The sequence below is a fragment of the Diorhabda carinulata genome, chromosome 3, assembly GCF_026250575.1.
Source record: "Diorhabda carinulata isolate Delta chromosome 3, icDioCari1.1, whole genome shotgun sequence".
NCBI classification, from domain to species: Eukaryota; Metazoa; Arthropoda; class Insecta; order Coleoptera; family Chrysomelidae; genus Diorhabda; species Diorhabda carinulata.
Window position 1 is genome coordinate 23869516 of NC_079462.1, and position 16919 is coordinate 23886434.

At 31.5% G+C, this 16919-nt stretch overlaps 1 protein-coding gene across 10 annotated transcripts in view; it reads left to right on the plus strand.

Annotated features, from left to right (window-relative positions):
* The first annotated feature begins 270 nt into the window (after positions 1-270).
* LOC130892046 (teneurin-m) overlaps positions 271-16919 on the plus strand; it is a 770493-nt gene continuing 753844 nt past the window's right edge. For 7 of the 10 annotated variants that reach the window (XM_057797229.1, XM_057797232.1, XM_057797230.1 and 4 more), the window contains exon 1: positions 274-535. The gene's annotated coding sequence lies outside the window, so the exon portion shown is untranslated. Of the gene's footprint in view, positions 536-16919 lie in introns of all 10 variants that reach the window. The other 3 variants (XM_057797233.1, XM_057797243.1, XM_057797244.1) reach the window with 1 other exon arrangement.

A 16919-nucleotide genomic window follows, 5' to 3' on the forward strand; every position in this document is an offset into this window, starting at 1 on the left:
CCAGCCTAGTCGCGCTTTGTTAAGTTTTCCGTATGAGTATATATTTTCTACTCATTTAAAAGAGAACTGACTTGTCTCGCATTAAATATGTCACGGAATTGCAGACGACTCTTTTTACAAGAGTTTCGTCCTGCAAATCCTGCGCTATTATCGTTACTGTAACTTTTACAGATTTCCCGCCAGAGGGATAACCAGAGCGCAGGAGTCGACTCCGCGCATTGATTCCATGGACACCGTCCTCAGCAAGTTTTCTCTATTTAAATTTCTGGCAGTATGTTGTGAGGCATCTCCGGAAACGGTTTTCGAAGCAGATGTCTCTTTGATCCAACAAAATTTCACAATTATATAAAAAATTGGCATGCACGATAACAGTGTGAAATGTTGATTTGCTGAAAAATTAATATCGAGTGGTTAGGGTTTAATTCTCATTCATGAACTAGCCTTTTAAAAATATTTTTGTGTGATTGTGTTTGTTTATATACGAAATAACTGTCCAAAGTATCTACGGGAAAATCTTTTCTCGTCACCGTGGCTGGTGAGTTGAGATTTTTGTAGAGAGAACTTGCTTTGCAACTGTTTGTGCAGCCATACTCACTTTTCACTGACCTACCGCAAGACATATGTGTTGAATCACTACCATATTTGTAAACAAAAATGTATAAAGCGAAGCTCTGCTTCTATATCAATTGCAAATTTGAATAACATAAAGTTGAAATTAGAATTGAGCGATTAAACTCTAAAGTTTATCATGTTATAATTAAGTTAAATAGTGATTTTTGGTTAATGTGGTACTTTCATGTGGAAATATCATTAATGTTATTTCCTCATGAAGACAAATAAATTTGATTCAAATATGGTATTGGTTGGAACTAATGATGGAATGGGAAGGGAAATTAAAGGGATAATTATCAAATAATATTCATTAACAAACGCAACATCATAATGAATACTTATCAAAGTCAATAATTTCAATTAATTCTGACAATGTTTCAATTGAAAACAAATTCCATCAACTTGATTATTCATATATAGAATTTAATTTTCTGTTACGTTACAAAATATACCTCAAAAGTTTCTCAATAACTTTCATATCGACTGTATTCTTCGTATATTTCAAGAGTTGAACAACAATTTTAGGATTATGGAATATTTCTTTACATTAGCATCAAAGGAATGAGTTATTTGACGGGACTTCATACTTCACCTTCTAATGAAATTTTGTTATCATTCAATAGTTTTAGAGCGTAATGATAAATATTGAGATTCTTTATTGTCCGTTACGGAATAGAAGATGCTGTGTTAATTGTAAAGATATAAGCTTGGTTTATGCAGCCAAAATTAACACTAAATGAAAATTAACATAAAACTAAACTTTCTTGGTGGTAATTTTTTGGTTTATAAATTAAATTAAGGATAATTATAAATTACTTTTTATCATACAGACATCTATCAGTGTTTCATCGCCTAAAATACACTGCCAACTTTCAGACATTGCTTTTTCCTATTTTTTGATATCAGTTTTAAAAATAAAACACCACGGCGAAAATCGGCGCAATAATGTCAATAATCTTTTCTTAAACAAAGAACTAGATGCTGTAAACAAAACCATACCACCAATACCAACTGACCTGATGTATTCTATGCCCATAACCTCACAAAATTAAGAAGTTGAACTTAGAAATTGAAAGTTGGTGAAGTATTGAACTGTTAATTTTCTACATAAACTATTTCAGTGTCTTTCAACTAGTAATGTTATTTATTAGTTTGATGTTATAAACCAAGCTATAGTCAGTGGATTAGACGAATATTCACATTAAATTTTGAAATAAAATTATACACAATTACACAATATTCATTCGAATGATGGTTTTTCATTTGTTTCAATTAATGCCTTTCATATAATAAAAAAAATCATATGATTCCTCGTTGATTCACACCAACTGTCAATTTAAGAGTTGGTGTGTTTTTTATATCAAAACTAGAATTATCACCACTGGCTCAATGATAGAGTATAAAAGGAAAAGAATATTTCAGATAGATTTTTGCAATATTTTCAATGAACGAAAACGAAAACAGTGAAACTATTTTAACTGGAGGATACTCTGCTATTTAAAAGTCCTCTGTCGTCTCGTATATCAAAAATTTGGAAAATAGCATCGGCTTCGAACTAGCCTACTATTGATGATAGCCGGCCTAATTGTCACAAATGTTTTTAACGATAGAACAAAAAAAAATTCACCTAGTAATAGGATTAACCGGAATTTTTGCATTCAACCTAATTTACTAAGTACTCCTCTGTCCAAAGTTTACTTAAGAAATATACGTTTATGCGCACTTCACTGTTGTCGCTAAAGTTCTAAAGGTTTGGTGCGTTTGAGCCTGCGGACTGTATCTTGATTATCACGAAGTTCCAACGTTTCGTTATTTATGTGATTAGGAAGTCTCTCTCTTATTGATTATGGAGTCTTCATCGCATCTCGCAGCAGTGTATTATATTATTGTATTGCTGATATATATTTTGCTCATATATTTTATTATTACTATTTTCATAAACCATTTGAGGTAATTTAATTTTCGTTTATATTCTTATTATTAAAGAGAAGGAGAAGACTTCATTAACTGTTCAGTTCAGCATTCCAAGTTCAGTTATTCTGAACCTACCTGTGTTGAAATAGGCTCTCCGTTATATATCCAAAAATTGATATTCTACCAATTTCTACACTAATGAACATAATATTAGGTGATAAGTCAATTCTTAAATTTTCCATATTTTTCTAGAAAGAAAATCAGTATCTTTCCTTTGACATCGAATAAACAACTTTTCCATGAATATATAGAGTTGATATACCACAATATAATTGCTACAAATAATTTTTCGCACAAGTTTTTAATATATTCAACTTTGAAGCTTAATATGCAGCTTCGCAGAGTCACAATAATTATTTCATGTTCAAGAGTGGCCATCAATTTTCTCATTGTAATCCGAAGGACATGTTGTACGCTCAATAAACACATATTTATTTCCAAGAAAAATTTTATCAGTGGCCTTCAGTTGAGAAGTCGAATTCTTGGACGGTTTCTATTTTCCAGAAAATATTACTTGTTCGAATTAAGCTCAATCAACTCCGCATTACCCAAGTAAGCAAACATACTGATTATTAACCAATAGATATTCAAAAATTATAGTTCTTCCAATATCAATTTCAAATTATAAAAACCCTTGTCAACAATTTCGTATGACCCACCATAGGCGTAGATACCTCATTTTATAAATTTATTATTTTTGTAAATTGGACAGTATTATACGCGGTTATATAGACAGATGCATTTAATTGTAGTCCTACTTGGAACTTGGAACTGAAAAAATCTTTATTATACCTCGTTAACTTGCTACAATGGTCTAAGGAACGCCATATTTCTATTTATTTAAAGAAATTTATGAATTAAATTAACGCCACTGCTTAACGTGGATTGTTTGGCATGATTATTTTGAAGAAATTGTGTACATACGTCTTACGACAGCTCCGGTCAATAGAGATAAATTTATATGAAAACATCAAATTGTTAGTGGAGATGATGAGTCCACGGGGACTGACGGTTTGTTAGATGTTTCACGAATTTTATACAGGGAGTAAACATTATTTTTCATTTTTTCATTTGGTATGAGTGCCGTGCGTATTTATGAAATTTTGATTGTTCCTGGTATAACTGTCTTCTGCAATTGATATTAGCCATATATCTATGAGTATATCTAGAGCTACATCTATTAAATAAGAGCTATATAAGTATTTAGTATTTTAGGAGACACGAGACTTTGAATATGTTTTTTAGAACTTTTTATCACTTGTTGACCATGACCATTAGAAATATTGGGGGAGCATGGTTATGTAATTGACATATGATTTTGTAAATAAACTGTCATAAACATATGCTCTTATCAAAATTGACAATTGAGACGGAACTGTTTACATTTTTATATCAAGACTCAAATTAATTATCAACTATCCCAAACATATAGAGAGAAACTGTTGAAAATAAACAGTGCATGTGACAAAATAATTGTTACGTTAAAACTATCCTCTGTAAAATTAAACTAATTACCTAAATAAATATGTTATAAAGCATAATAAACATTTACTGCCTGCCCACACACAATATAGTAACGTGAAAACGTTTTGTAGCAAAAATCCCTAGGGTTATGTTACTTTAATATATGACATTTCTGCATAAAAAAATCCTCCCCAAGCACGTAACGACCGCAATTAAATATGTTTCCTGATTCCAAGATGGTTTAAATTAGCTTTCTGATCGTAAAGTTGTACGAAAAAACTCCATTTCACTAGATCAAAATGTTTATGTTATTTATGTATCGTAAATTGTTTTATTACAGGGAGGTATTCTGTAAAATACGTTTGAACATGATGCGTATATTTTTTTATATCCCGGTGGGATGTAAAGACATAAAATGATTGTTACTATTATCAATATATGAGTATACTACTAGAGCTGGGAACCTCAAATTTTTTGATCATTAGGCGTTAGGGAACGTTTGGGTAAAAAAAGTCAAAGTGGAAATTTTGTTTTATTTCTGTCACGAACAATCACTCACTAAAAATACTTTCAAGAAATTGAAAAACTTTGAGCAAATTGAAAATGTTTTTTGTCCAATAATATGTATTCTGGAACTTATTACTCATACACTTATTATCAGTGAACAGTCAGTTAGAAATTACTTGAAGTATTGTAAATGACACTCATATATTATAAAGTTATTATAAATTCAACAAAAAATAAAGTTAGTTGGGAATAAAATATTTTCAGGTGAAAATACATATTGGGTACCTATAAATCCTCAATGAATGATGCAACTCAATACTTATGCAAAAGATAAACATCGAGACAGGAATTATTTGTAGCATAATTTTAGTTTTTTATAAACTGTAATTTCACTGCTGGTCATGTTTAGGCAGTAAATAGATTGAGCTCAAAACAAACGGCAACAGGAATCACTTTAACGCGGAATCTTATAAGAATTTAGTACTAAATACCCTAAAAATTCAATCATCTATGTATTAAACCTCATGTTTGAAGTACGATAATATTGATTAGGTATTATAGATTGTTAAATCTTAATTACAAATTTCGTTTCAACCTATATAATTGCTTTAACGATTTTCTCAATAAAAATATAGAAGGCATCCTCGAAGCTCCTGCTTTTTTCCCTGAATCATCTCTAGACATTTAGAGATCTGAAAAAATTACGATTCATAGACTTAACCGATACAGGGTTAGCTTTAGAATAAATATTTCCTGTGTACCACATTTGGGAACACCTCAATGAATAAGATGTTATTTGCAATAATCTCTGAACTGATAAATTCTATTCATCTTTTTTTTATAAATAAATGTCTGACGAATCAATAAGCTTCAAGCACGTATTATTTTTTTTTCATCGAATATAGTTTCTGTATATCCTAAATAGGTAATTATTATTTTAAAATGACCTCTGCTCAGATTGATTGTTTAACGAAAATATTAACAAGCTTACCTTCTATTCGTTTATTGTATAAAGAGTATCTAAGTTCTAAAGCAATCACAAAGATTGAGACGAAATGAATATCATTTTAAGTTTGAAATAAGATAGATAGATAATATAGAGGTAATAATTTTAAGAATATTGTAGTATCAAATTTCGAACAAGGTCCCTCATTTCAGCCCTTCATTTTCGGAGTTCGACTGATTTCTACAGACAAAATGGTTTTGCCGTAGGATTATGATACATTTTAATCGTGGTCTATTAAATTCAGAAGACGATCCTCGTACAGGCCGAACGACGGAAGTCGAAGCTGCAAAAAACATTCGACTTGTTAGAGAAGCTATAATGATAGAAGTACATCCTAACATTTAGGAGAAATTTTACCCTACGGGACGCACATATGATTTGCTGCGATATTGATAGATTTTAAATCGGGAGGTAACAGTGCTATGGAAATCCAACTAAATGACAGAGTCTTTGAAGATTAAAATCAGCGCAAGTAAAAAATTATGTTCAGTCGGAAAAGAATGATCGAGTCTTGAGAAAAACAGATTAGCAAGTTTGAACATTGAAAATTATGAATTCAAGACACTCTGTACGTCGAATTATCTTAATCAACAACGTTTCAGTCCATCGTGTTCAAGAAATTATTTCGATAATGAGTGAATTCGAATACAAATATTGAACAACTATCGTTATGTCATCAAAGAAAAGTCTATTGATAATTGAGCTGCTAATTATGAAGGGTCGTTGTATTCCCATTTGGACCTATTAATACGTCGCACCAACTGAATGACCTAATTGGTTTTTCACGTGTTCAGAATTGAATAATTTTATTTTAGCTACAATACTTCTCAAAAATGAGAAATTGAAACTTGCAGTACATTCAACATGAATCTGCAACATTTATTTTAGTGATTATGTCCATCCAATTTACAATTTTAGGGAAACGCGGACATAGTTTCATGTTTTTTAAGTTTTTCAATTTCGAATCGATATGATGATAAGTCTAACTCAATAGTAAACACACGCAGCGTACCTACTTAAACTTAAACTAAGTGAGTTTAAGTTTAAAGAAATAAAATCCTCCAATCCCAATTTTGTAACTTGTATTCGCTAATCGATGAAGTCTTATAAACAAGACATAGAATGTTGTATTCACATAATGCATACTAATTGATAATAATAATAATTTATTAACTTTATCCATTCCTTATACCTGCCTCGGTTGTTATTTCATTAGTTCCAGAGTGATGACTTTCAGGCTCAATACTACTTAGTACGAACCATGTAACTACCCATATATTATTTTACGATATGCCCAGTATAGGCCCACACTTGAGCCAAGTATGTATAACTCTGGCACTAGCTTGAAAGCCGTTCTTGGCACAGACTTGCTGGGATTCTGGGATTATAACAATGTCCCTCGATGAGTTTGCAAGCCTGGAGCAGACCCGGTTGCCTTTTTCAATATATTGTTAATAAAATCGTAGTTTTATGACAAATTTCTATTAATGCACTCTACTAACATTTAATGTACATAAAAATATTCGTTAAGCAAACAAGAAGTGATACTTTTTTTATTATTCTATTTACTATTGTCTTTTATGCATAAAAGAATTTTATTGATAAAAAAATATTACTTTTAATGTTAAGATATCTACTATGGATGAGATATTGGAACAAAACTTTATATAGTTGCTCAGAGTTCTGCCAAGTCTGCAACGCATTCAAAACATATTGCGATATCATTTGATTAGTGTTATTATTAGATATAACAAAGTTTACGTAGTTCATTTTTGAAAAATAAACATTCTTTACAATACGTCACGAATAGTTCCTGATTAATTTGAGAAGAAATAATTTATAATGTAGCCTTGAAATTTTATCTGCACTTTCCTAAAATTCAATTTTCTTTCACTTTCCGACAGTGCTAAACTTTCCAATCTCCCAATAAAATCACAATCGGAAAAATGTTCAGAAATGAAATCTTAATGGTTATATCCCTATCCGTTGATTTCATATTTCTATATAAATTATTGTCCCATCGTCATTCCTCCGGATATCCTATTACTCCCAAAATTCCATTGACAACATCTTCGAAATTATCTCTTCTTTAAGAGGCTGTACACCCCTCTAATAACGACTTGTGCATTACATTAATGCACCCTTCGAATACATCCGACAACAAGGGTTTATTCGAAATTAATAATGCCGAAAGAAACCAAATAAGAACAACTTCGAAATTAATTACCCCTTTTATGGTATCATATTTCTTCGAATGCTGGAAAACAAACCATGAAACCGCATTAAAATTGAGTGTTACAAGTTTTCTCCTCTCGGTCTACAATTAAAACTAGGAGAATTCATATCAGTTTACCAGTGTGGGTGTCTACATATTTTAATTAAATATATTGTGTGTCTGAACTAATTTTGTTATTATTTGTGAAAGTAGATATATATCTGCCATACTTAGTATGTACCAACTTTAATTTACGAATTCAACATCATCTCAAAATATGATACACATGATTATAAGAGGTTTTTTAAATGTCAAATTCGGAACAAAATATCAAACAGTTATTTCAATTTTTAGGATTTAGTACGATAGGTTTCAGTTGTTGACTATAGAGAATTGTTATTAGCGATTTGTTTATGCAATAGATCGTCATGCAATAAGCTAGTAATGGCTATTACTAACGATTAGAATACTATACTTGATCTACAACACATGATAATTATAATGAATACTAATACATTTATTGAAAGATGTAGTAGTAGTAAAAGTATTATTTCCGATGGTACTATTAATACTGTATAGTGTAGGTGCTATTATTAATTACGTCTAATTCTTTTTCCCCTCTTTTTTACTTGTTATTTATGTTATCGTCGATGTAACCCCCGATAAATGAGGTTGATTTACATCCTTAGTTTTGTCACAGCTGATGTCACCACCTCCGCTCACAAGAAAAGTGTGACCCGTACAAAGTTCAGACAACATACCAATTTGTTTGCCTATAGTAGAACTTATTTGTAGCAACTTTTTGTATGTGTATATTATGTATATACCATTCTGGTGATTTGAAATGAGTAGTTTGAAATGATATGAGGTGATAGCAGCCAAAAATCGTCGTACAATTTATTTGACATGGTAAACAATTTTTTGTTTTGGTGACAGGTATGTTGACTCCATTGTAATATTCTATATCTTCAATTTCCATGACATTTCCAGCTGTCCCCATAATTATTACTTCATTCAAAATCTAATAAAATATTTCAAAATATCGTTTTTAATTATTCCTTTTGATGAGTAGACATGGAAAATCTGATGCTTCCTCATGAAAAGTATTGAATTCTTTTGGTGTAAAGTCTTCCCTTTTTTATCGTATTGGTATATTAGCAACGCTTGCAGCCTCATATACTCTTCCTTATGGTGTTATAGTGAACATTCAGGATTTCTTAAGCATCTCTTAGTTTGGATGACTTCCTATTAAATCCAGAAAAATTTACATTTGCTCTTTCATTTTGTAGTTATCAGATTTCCTGTTGTACTTTCGGTTAACTCCAGAAGGAGTACTTCCGTCTTCATCAAAAGCACTCAATCTTGATGTAGTATTAACATTGTTCGCGAAATAAACAGAAATCAAAATTGAAATTCACAAATGAGATAATTACAGTGAATGAATTGAATTGTTGATTCAGATTTCATTTGGTACGTTCTGAAACATTGACAAATAGTTTTTGGATGAAATTCATACTAGCATTTTTTAACTGGTATTGTGATTATTACTTGAATAATTAAAATAAAGTTATTCAATTCTGTTTCTCCTTTGGATAGGATCCATTTGTAGAAGGTATTTCGATACCACGACCAGTTTCATTAGATGTTTACTTTGTTTACCATATCACTGTTAATATTGGGACGAGCATATTTTGCAGCAGATATTCTACAAATATCTTTGACACTTGATTATTTACTCTCATAATCAATGTGTTAGTAATAAAACACACTATACAATACACAGCTGTGCGCAATAAGTTTATAATGTAATTACATATAATGTATAATTTAGTGTCAAACAATAAATCAGTTTCTATAGAGGATTCTGCATCAACCTAGATATATTTTCATTTATGATAATTCGATATTTTCGGCTAAATAGAAATGTTTCTTTAACTTTCATATGTATGTTTCCGTTATCATCATATTTGAATGATTACGCAAATAATTGATTACTAAATGGCTTTTCCTAATTGCCTTAAGACGGCTATAATTATACCTCTGCATAAAGTAGGAGATAAAAATCAAGCATAGAATTATCGTCAAATTGCAGTCCTTTCCACGTAAGATCATAGAAAGATTGGTTGAAAAGAGGCTTTTATCATTTCTGTTTAAATATAAAATTGCTTATTACCCATGCTATATTCTCCCTCCTTAATAATGTGTACTCTAGCCTAAACAGCCATCACTCCACTGCAATATTTTTTGTAATTTTATTTAAGCTTTCGATAACGTCAATAATAATATTTTAATCCAGAAATTGCAGTACTACGGTTTCAGGGGTACACCTCTCGCACGGTTTAAGTCACACATTACCAAAAGAATTCAGCTTGTAAGGGTTGATACAACAATATCACCTTGCAAGCCGATAGAATGTGGAGTGCCCCAAGGCTTAGTATTAGGCCTTATTTTGTTTCTTCTATTTATAAACGGCATCGCCTATCTAGACATCAGTGGTAAAATATGTCTATTTTCAGACGACACTCTCTATCCCTTGGGGCCACCTAGATCTCACAGCACTTCATAGGACCATATCTAGTGACCTAATCACCCTCAAATCATGGTGCGATTCTAATTTTCTTTGTCTCAACGTTTCTAAAACCAAAGTTTTATCATATAAAAATACATTGCTGTCTTTTTTATCAAACAACACCTCCATTGACGTGGTTCAACTTGTAAAATTCTAGGGACAAAGTTACATATTGCCGCCTTATCTAAAAAATGAAGTTCCTTCTACTTTCCGCTGGGATCACTTTCCAAATAACTGAACTTATCCACCATCTTAACAGTCTATTATGCCCTTATTGAGTCGCATCTCCGATATGCTCTTCCCTTCTGGGGTACAAGTGGTGCGACTCAATTTGAGCGGATCTTTAAACTACAAAAGAGAGCTATTAGATATTTACTCGGACTAAACAGTAGGGCTCACTACAGGGACTTCGTTGAAATATTAAAAACTCTGATTCGTCCTTCCTTATACATCTTTTAATCCGTTTGCCTAATTTGTAAGCAAGTTAAAGGCTTCATATTTTACAATGCAAAAAAATGCACAATCATTTGCCAATTGTATTTAAATCGATATCATATTTTCCTGCATTCCGCAATAATTTGAGGGCATATTTACTAGAAAGTGCCTATTACTCTGTAAAGGACTTTTATTCTATTATATTTTATTTCCTCCATATATTGAAATTTTATTGCATTTGTATCTTTATTTAGTTATTTTTATGATTGCTGTTTAGTTTTTGCAAGCTTTTTTCTACAAATTGCAACATTTTCTCACAAAAAAGTATTTCTCTTTCTCTTGTGATTGAATATGAAAATTATCTACAAAAAATCCCTTAAGATTATTTTTATTTGATAAATTTACTATGTATCGGACAAAGTTTGCCTTTCCTCAAGGCGATACTGCTGCCGATTACCTTCGATATATTGGTGGAGAATTGCAGTTGTTTAAATATGGATCTATCACTGGAAATGTATTTATTCCAAACTTTCAATCTCATATCAAACGAAACAGTTATGTATGTATATTTGTTAAAATTTCTAACATTTTACGATGAGGTGAAAAAAATTTCATTTCATAGATCTAATGATAAATGTGTAGTACTAAATTATCATCGTAACGATCTCGACAATCAGTTATTTGATGAGACTTGACAGCTATATCCACAAAATACAGCTATTTCCTCCATTAATGAGATAGACTTGAAATAAATTGACATTATTGACTTGTAAGCTGAATATATATATATATATATATTCTCTGATAAGTTGAAAGATTTCTAAAGGCCGGCTGTGTATCAAAAAGGTAGCTACTTACCATATTAACACATGCTAAACTGTGTAGAGGCACGTTTCACTCAACCACTGATGGAAATGTTGAACGGCACAATTTTATAGAGAACTGAATACTGAAGAACTCATTTCTAAGTTTAAATTAGGATCTAAGACAGTCATATGAATGTAAATCACGCACTTGTGGAGGAATTTGATTAAGAAATATGTTAAAGGCTTAAGTTTTAGTATTTAGCAGTATATATTAAATCTCTGGGAGCTAGTTGAACTTCTTCAATAATTATTCATAATTTTTAATTTTGTTTGGTATCATATAATGGTTTTTGGTGTTCATACCTGCACCAGACAATACATTTTGCCCCCGATTAACTGATAACATGATTAAATTGGATACAATAATAAGAGAATTGCATTTTATTCAATGTCTACTCGTCACGTTATCCTAGAGTACCTACTAAAGATCAAAATTGAGAGACCATAAATCCTCTATTTCAAATAGACATTTTCAATAATAGAGTAAATTTGAAACTGTCAGTGAGTTTTGGCTTAGAGCCAAATATTGGTCGTGAACAATATGAAATTCAATCGATTTTCTTTTTTAGTCAGGGTGATCGAACTCAGTTTTTTCCATCGTTTGGAATTTATTTACAACTATTTCCTTATATTGTTGCTCCATTATCAATAATTTAATTTCTACTGTATTTTGGAGTGCTCCTTTTTTTGATGATACTTCCTTGACCAATCTTTTGAGCCAAGACCTCGGGGTTGTTGAGACTAAGTAGATCAATTTACTAGGCATTGCAGCTTGAGAGAATAAAGGCCACTTTAACGTCGGAAAGTGTATAAATAAATCTATCAAAGTTGTATTGCTAGAGTGTTAGAGGTCGAATATTAGCGATTTTGTGTTTATACGGGTTTTAAACAAAGAAACAACACGTTTTTTTAATAATTTTTTGTTTGTATATAGTCTCCTTTTAACCCTATACACTTTCTCTAATCTTTTCAATCCTCTCAAATAATAGTTGCCGCTTCTCTCCACAAAATAGCTGTTTGCGTATACGACAACATTCTAGTAAGATAGAAATCTGCAAGTGGAACTTTAAGATGAGCAATCAGGAGAATGTCACTGAGCTGTGAATCTACGGAAGAAATCCGACTAATTTTGAATAAACCACGTTAATAAGACCTGTGAAATGTTCATTCGATTGCGATTTTGGTCTAAATTGAGAAAACGCGATACCCAATGCGCGGATAGCTTGCGCATGCATAATTCTTCAGTTAGTAACAGGCAAATTCGTTCTTTTGATGTGCCGACAGCTCTTTCTACCTCTCTAACTTCAATCCGATGGTCGTCCAGTAATATTTAGTGAACTTTCTGTTTATATCGAAGGTTGTCGTAACTTTTGGTCATCACGAACGCTATTCAGTGATACAATTTCGTTTAAATGGTCGAAAATGTTAAGGTCGTGAATGATACGTCTAATTCTTCTGTAATTTGTGAAGGCGTCTTGTGTTTCAAAAACATATTGTTTATACTCAATATATTCCAATTTTAGAGAAATCTTTTCTCAACTTATATTAATGCTAGCATCAAATTGAGGCTGGAAACTTTTTGGACAGACCCCGTACAGTCTATTTTAATCTGATCTAGTTTCGTGTCATTGAGACGATGTTAATTTCAAAAATTGAATAATCATACCAAGAAGAAGCTTTAATATCTAAAGTATAGCCCATTGTATTCAATGGTATTCAACGTTCAACAAGCTCTTTGAGTCCTTAGGATTAAAGTTTTCTCCCAGGTAAGAATTTCCCAATTAAACTATATAATAATAATCTGATAATACGAGGTCCGGATATGGTAGGAATTCAATATGATCAAGTTTTTAGATCTCATTCAAATCTCCACTTTTAAAACGAATGAACCAACGCTGTGCCGTCTGCTAATTAACTATGTCCTCCCTTTCAGTTTCATATATTCCCCACTGCCAAGGCTGCTATAAACTTCATAATTATACATACCAATAATTTATTATAATAAGTAAAGAGGATAATTAGGAGAATGTGAAGCAACTGTACTCTTAGGACATGTCTAGATTAAGACGTAAGAATTTGCACATATTATGTGAATCGACATTTATCGAACACTCTCTGTATCTAGTTTGATCACAATGTATCAATCTACATTCGAAATAAAAACTATTACATGAAGCTCATAGTGAATCGTATTTTGTTAGGCTTGAAGATAACGTCATTATAAACGCGTTTTTACTAAAAAAAAAAGAAACGCCTCCTCTATGTCCAATTATATTTTTTTTTTCGATTCAAATTTTATAAAAACATCAGCTCATACTCCGAACTATCAAAAATTCTCGATACAATAAACATTGGCTTCCCCGAATTTCATATTGTAATTGACTTTATCCTAATCATCATTTTCAATTTGGTAATGTTAGTTTTCAACTTGTTCTTTTCATAAACGTAGTTAAGCTGCGTATATTTAATTTGTCGCTTCCTTTTTTTTAATAGTAAATACCGAAATCTATGTCAGTTGTGACCTTATTTTGGTCAGCCTTGCATTAATAATAAACGTTGTGATTCAACAAATTGTGATTTTAGTCCACAACAAGTTTGTCTAATATTAACTCGGGAATGCAGAAAATAAACAGTTAGTTGCAGCTGTTGCGGTAATAATAAATTCGAAGTACTATGTTGAAATTTTATATTTTTAATCATCCATTTTATAATTCATATTCCGGCAAATGAACATGTGAATTGACGGGAAAAACTCATTAATCATTAGATAGTTTTACAACGATATTTTCATCAATTTAAATTTTGGTCCAGATAAGTTTTATTAATATACTTCATTTTTCTTCAGAATTTGCAAATATGCACATAATAATCATCAAATTACACATATGAAATTTCATATAATTACCAGAAATAAAAGAATATTGTAGGTTGATCCATGGAAACTGTATCATCTATAGATGATTTGTTGCATCAATATCTCCTTGAGTCACATTTTAGTTTTGCAGTAGATTTTTGACTTTATCATGACCTGAATGAAAACATACTGAAATCACATTTCAGACTACTCGCCTTCTCTTTTCATATCATTTATACAAGCCTACCCGGGAAGATCAAGAGCTCATAGATTTGTCAAAAGCAGAAGTGGTAGGATTACGGTTAACACTAGTTCCTTCGTGGCATAACAAACACAGCGCTGGAAAAAATTTCAAATAGAGGTATAATATACCTAACAACATCACAGACTTCAATTAAGGATTGAATACTTCTCCATAAAAAGAAAACTAGCGGACATAATATGCAGAAAAAATCCAGCTTCACAATGATCCGGCCAAGTAGCTTGTTCCCGGTCAAGAGTAAAATAGATTAAATAATATTAAAGCTTCTCGATAAACAAATACGAATTAAGTCTTGAATAAAAACACAACACCTAAAAAGGAATCATAAGATTTGTATAATACACAACTGGAAGTTTCAACTAAATTAATAGAATCCATGGGAGGAATTTCCTTCGACATCCTTCGATATTGTATGGTACTAGGCACTATTTTAAGCAATAATGGCATTCTACACAGACGATACCTCCACGAAGTGGCTTTAAAATGTTGCAAACTGAGTCGCCGAATTGTACAAAACATGGAAAATATAGATGAACAGAAAAAGCCAAGTCGCTCTTTTCAAATAAGAATCTACTAACAATAAAATTCAAAGGTGAAACACGCTAAATACTTAGGAGGTAGACTGGACTACGGATTAACATTAACAAACGCCGGGAAAACAGATAAAAAAGAAACTTCACTTCCGTAATAAGTAAGTGCTAGGCTATGTAGCGCGGACAGCTATAGAGAAGGAGTGTAAAACTTTTTGTCAAATAGACTGAGAAAATATTAGCCTGAGACAGTAAAAACATACATACACTTCGTTAACCAATAACCAAAATTTGTGAAAAATTTCAAAATAAATGTGTGAAGAGGATGGAGAATCAAATAATGATGAGATTCCGTTCAAAAACTGATCCAATGTTCTCTTATATACTGATCCAATGACATTGTTGGGGATAACTGTTTTATGATGTTTATAGATCTACTTCTTGTGTGACGCTCTACTTTGAACGAGTACTACTTAATAACATTAAATTAACATTCCAATTTAAAATGCTCTACTTTCGACCTAAACCTATATCAATACACGTTTTTTCGCATGAAATTACGGGAGAACAGGACGCAAAAGCTTTATTCAACTTAGAGAGAATTAAAAGAAAAATCGACACTTTTCCAGAAAAAGTTTCTATTGAACATTTTAAAACCAATAAAATATTAAACTCCCAACAACATGGACTTAAAACTAACTATACGAAAGACTGTCTTGTATAATGCGTAGATCCAGGGTTGGCAGTTGACCGACTATATTTGGCTCTATTTGGCCCTAAACTTTGAAGTTTATAGAGGAGCGTTACCCTCGAGGGTGTAGTTTCTGAGAGAAATTACTACTTGGCTTGGTCTCGAGTGCAGTTAACCCTGATTTACATATGAGAGATGCGAATTAATCGGAGGAGATTTAGTAAAACTTCCATTTGCGGGGAAGAATTGGCCAACGTAGACGCAACGGAATTATACCATATCACATCAGAAAAGAGACATTTTACTTAAGAATAAAACTGTTATCGTTTGGCTGTGACACACATGATCTAAACTACCGGGAACGTTCATTTATTATTTATCTCCATTCATTCTATCACCTGAAAAAAATACCTATATTTTGACCAAATTCCATCCATCGTTCTTACAGACCTAGAACTGGAATTGAAGACAAAGAAATGCGTTCAAATAAGATACAAATTCCGATAATAGTGGTCATAGGAATGTATAATCATTCAAGAAACTTATTGGAGTCTTGGTTACATGCAAATTTATATGATGCGTTATTTGTAGTGGCTAAATAATTGCTAGGTTTGACAAATTGATTGCAGGAATAAATAAATTCAACAATCTCTATTTCTCTTGGACTTTATTTACATTATTTTTGGATTTGTTCCAAAGAAATCAAAATGGAAAACTTAATGGTCGGGAAATCTCCCACCACTTTTCAATTAATTTTGAACTGCACCATCAAATGCATATTTTTGAATATTCATGTCACTAAAATGATATATTTTCCGATATTCTTTTATTTATATTTATTGTAATGTTTTTCTCATTTATTTACACTATTTCTAATCGTGGGGTGAATTCATAAATACTATCTCTTACTCATCCAATTGTTTCAAACACTTAT